The sequence below is a fragment of the Mus pahari genome, chromosome 14, assembly GCF_900095145.1.
Source record: "Mus pahari chromosome 14, PAHARI_EIJ_v1.1, whole genome shotgun sequence".
In the NCBI taxonomy this organism is placed as follows: Eukaryota; Metazoa; Chordata; class Mammalia; order Rodentia; family Muridae; genus Mus; species Mus pahari.
In genome coordinates this window covers 37,986,663-37,991,694 of record NC_034603.1, presented here as the reverse complement: position 1 = coordinate 37,991,694, position 5,032 = coordinate 37,986,663, and positions in this window count along the sequence as shown.

The following is a 5,032-nucleotide window of genomic DNA, read 5'->3' as shown; positions in this document are numbered from 1 at the left end:
AGCTGGAGATTATGTTGTATTGAATAACCTTAAAGAAAAAAAAAAAACAAAAAAAGAAGAAGTCATGAATTTGAGAGGGAGTTGGGGGGACATGGGAAGGATTGGAGGGGAAGAGGAAAGGGGAGAAATGATATTAATATAGTATTCATATATGCAATTGCCAAAAATAATTATAAAAATATGGTAATTGTTTTTTAAAAGATACATAATGCTATCAGGTAGTAATAAATGATTGCTTCCCATCTTAATACTTTCTTTAGCACTTGGGCCACTTTCCTGGATAAATGAGTGCTCATTTTTTATTAGGTCAGTGTGGTGCATGTAGACATATATGTACACACAACACCCAAAACAACAAGCCATGGGACCTGAAGTATCAGCTCCCAGACCAAGAGCTGTCCTAGACCACACAGTGTAAAACCTTCTGCTCCTCAGTCCAAAGGCTAACCTTCCCCACTAGAAAGCCTGACTCAGCTGCTGAGTACCAACTGCTCTGCCAAAGGTCCTGAGTTCAATTCCCAGAAACCACATGGTGGCTCATAACCATCTGTCATGGGAACCGGAACTGCCTGAAGACAGTGACAGTGTACTCACATGCATGCAATAAATAAATCTTCTTTTAAAAAAAGTTTCACTTACTAAAAAGAAGAGGAAGAGGAAGAGGAGGAGGAGGAGGAGGAGAAGGAGGAAGACTAGGCCTGGACTTGCAGTATGTTGTTGCCCATCCAGCAAAAAATTAAAATTCAGAGCTTATTAGAAAGTTATAAAAATTATTACATGCTGTCTAGAAGATGTCAAATATAAGTAGAATAAATGTATCAGAAAATTGGCTCTGCAAACCCCAGTAAAAAGAGCCAGAGTGGCTATAATAATATTGAAGTATAATTCAGAGCAGGTTTAGTTATGAAGCAAAAGACGAACAATACATAACAATAAAAATGACAATTTAGGGCCAGAGAGGTGGCTTGGCAGGCTTAAAAACAAAGAAACAAACTTGTTGGGCAAGCCGGACGGCCAGAAGCCATAGTGGAAAGAGAACAGACAGCTCCTGAAAGTGCTCTTTTGACCTCTACATATGCACACATGCACACATACACACACACACACACACACACACACACACACACACACACACACACACTCATAACAATGATAATTAATTTTAAAATAGTTAATTTGACAAGACAAGAAAATCCTTAATATGGATACCCCTAATAGCAGACCTGTAACAGACATGATGCAAAAACTGTCAGAACGGAAAGGAGACAAAGCCACCATTATAGTGACAATGCCAAGAGTCTTCTGAGTAAGACACAGCTGTGTTGACAGTATGGCCACTAACAACTAGAGGAATTCAAAAATGCCTTCAACAAGCTGACTGACATTGTGACGCAGTCACAGTGACAGAATGCACAGTATTTTCTAGTCCATGTGCAACTTCACCAAATCTATATGCTGTCACGGACCAAAACCCAGACCCCCCACACAGTGAGAGACGACAGCTGCATCCTGGAGCTGTGATGGCTGAGCTGGGGGTCAACTCGATTACACCTGGCAGCAATTAGAACCCAAGCCGTTGGGCCTGCCTGTAAGGACGGGTCATTTGAGTTGGGAAGACCCACTCTAAATCTGGGCCACACCTTCTTGGGCAGCCCCCAGTAAAGGACGCGGATGAAGGGAGCCTCTGCTTCTTGCATGCTTGCCCTCACTCTCACCGGTAACTTCATCTATCCTCCTGCCAAGGTGTTCCTCCACTGGTATTAGAATCCACTTATTTGGGCTTCCAATCAAGAAAGAGAAGACCAGCTGTTCTCTCGGAATCCTCTAGGACTCCTAGATCAGGACTCGAGAGACCACAGACCTTATATAAACAACTACTGGTTTTTTTTTTTTTTTTTTTTTTTTTTTAGAAATGAAAGGAACAAAGCAGTTTATTCACTGCCAAGAAAATATATGAAAACAAAACCAGTATAGATGTTTTTTGTTTGTTTCTTTCTTTTTTAAAAAAATTTATTTTATTAGATATTTTCTTCATTTACATTTCAAATGCTATCCTGAATGTCCCCTATACCCTCCCCCCACCCTGCTCCCCTGCCCACCCACTCCCACTTCATGGCCCTGGTGTTCCCCTGTATGGGGCATATAAAGTTTGCAAGACCAAGGGGCATCTCTTCCCAATGATGGCTGACTAGGCCATTTTCTGCTATATATGCAGCTAGAGACACGAGCTCTGTGGGTACTGATTAGTTCATATTGTTCCACCTATAGGGTTGCAGACCCCTTCAGTTCCTTGGGTAATTTCTCTAGCTCCTCCATTGGGTTCTCTGTGTTCTATCCTATAGATGACTGTGGGCATCCATTTCTATCCACCTTTCAGCAAGATCTTGCTGGCATATGCAATAGTGTCTGCGTTTGGTGGCTGATTATGGGATGGACCCCCGGGTGGGGCAGCCTCTGGATGGTCCATCCTTTCATCTTAGCTCCAAACTTTGTCTCTGCAACTTCTTTCATGGGTATTTTATTCCCTATTTTGGGGAGGAATGAAGTATCCACGTGTTGGTCTTCCTTATTCTTGATTTTCTTGTGTTTTGGAGATTGTATCTTGGATATTCTAGGTTTCTGGGCTAATATCCACTTATCAGTGAGTACATACCAAGTGAGTTCTTTTGTGATTGGGTTACCTCACTCAGGATGACATCCTCCAGATTCTTGACCAATCAGGAGATAGAAGAATGGCTTCCCTACAGCCTGTAAACCATTCTAATAAGTCCTGTTTTAATATGTAGATATTATTTTGTCAGTTCTGTCCCTCTAGAGAGCCCTGACTAAAACGGTATATCTTCAGATAATAATGGAATTAAGCTTGAAATCAAGAATAAATTAAATTATATATCCTTAAGGAATCTCTAGGCCAAAAAGAGTCTTGAAAGAAATTTAGAGACTATTCTGAAATGAACTAAATGAAAGAATAGCACATCAAAGCTTGTAATACAGAAATTCTTAGAAATATACCATCGTTTATACTAAAAAGAAGAAAGCTGGGGCTGGAGAGATGGCTCAGTGGTTAAGAACACTGGCTGTTCTTCCAGAGGAGACAGGTTCAATTCCCAGCACCTACATGGCAGCTCACAACCATCTCTAACTCCAGTTCCAGGGACTCGGACATCCTCTTCTGACTTCCGTGGGCATTGGATACAGGTGGTGCACAGACACATGCGCAGGCAAAACACCCACGCGCATACAATAGAATACATCTTTTAAAAGTGAATAAATAAAAGGAAAAGAAGTAAAGGTGGCTTTAACGACTTCGGTTGGCACTGTGCCACTGTAACACTTGAGAAGAGGAACTCCTTGCTTTGTCTCACTGTTGGCAAGGTTGAGTCATGGTTGCTTTTCCCTTTTACTTTGAAGCCTATGGTGAGCTGGGGCATCATGGCAGATGTATAGGATAACAGAAGTCCTGGTTTCATAGACAGAAGCGAAAAGGGGGAAGACAGGGCTATGGTCCCATTGTCCACATCAAGAGCTTGCCTCCAGTGGCTGCTAGCCTTCCCAGGAGACTCCATGTCTTAGACTCAGCCAGCCCCCATTAGCACTACATGCTGGAGACTAAGCCTCTAACATATTTCTTACATACTCATTTTTGATGGACACTTAGGCTGACACTATAGCTTGGCTATTGTACCACCACAAACGCTGTCACACAAGCTTCTCTGTTACATGCTGAATCAGACAGCTCTCGCTATGTACCCATTACGCACACCTGGAACACATGGTACTTCTCAGTGTAGCTGTTTAGAAACTTCCCTGATGGTTTCAGGAGTGACTGAATCTATATCACATTCCCACTTCCTTAGGGTTTCCATTGCTGTACAGAGTCACCATGACCACAGCAACTCCTACAAAGGGTAACATTTAATTGGGACTGGCTTATAGGTTCTAAGATTCAGTCCATTATCATCATGGCAGGAAGTATGGCAGCATCCAGGCAGACATGAGGCTGGAGGAGCTGAGAGTTCCATATCTTGTTCTGAAGATGCACAGAAGACTGTCTCCCACGTGGCTAGGAGGAGGGTCTCAAAGCCCAGACTCACAGTGACACACTTCCTTCAACAAGGCCTCCCCTGCTAATAGGGCCACTCCCTGGGCCAAGCATATTCAAACCATCACACCCACGAACCACAAATAAGATGTTGCTCCACATCCCCACCGGCATGTGCCATCCTGACTAGGGTGAGAGGGAATCTCAGAGCAGTTTCACCTGCGTTTCCCTCATGGCTAAAGATGCTAAGCATTTTTCACACGTTTATTGGCGCCGTCTGTACTTCTTATTTGGGAAACTGATTCGCCTGTATGCACATTGGTTGGATTGATTCCCTTTAATGCTTACTTTTGAGTTCTTTCTTCATGCTGAGTAGTAATCTCCAGGAAGACGAAGTGCTCACAACTGTTCTCCTACATTCCAGAGCCAACTTTTCACACTAATAACAGTTCCCTTTGCTATGAAGAATCTTTTGAATTTCAAGAATCCCATTTTTTTCAATTCTTCCTATTACTTCCTGGGCTATTAGAGTCTCTTTTAGAAAGTTTTCACTTACCTTGAAGTGTTCTTCTCTAGAACTTTCAAAGGTTTACATCTTACATTAAAGTCTCTGGTCTGCTCTGTATAGATTTCTGTACAGAAAGAAAGATGGAGACCTGGTTTTCTTCTTTTATGGATACCCAGTTTTCTCAACTCCATATGTTAAAGAAGGTAGCTTTCCTTGACTGCTGTAATAGTTCATCTTGTCAACTTGATGGCATCTAAGAACAATTAAGAGGCATGCCTCTGGACAGGTGGATCTGCTAGGGAATTTCCAGAAAAAAAAAATTAGGGGAAAAGACCCTTCCTTAGAATGAGTGCCACTTTCTAGTAAGTTACCCAGATGAAATCTGATGGTAAAAAGGAATACTGGAGCCGGGTGTGGTGGCCACGCCTTTGATCCCAGCACTCGGGAGGCAGAGGCAGGCGGATTTCTGAGTTCGAGGCCAG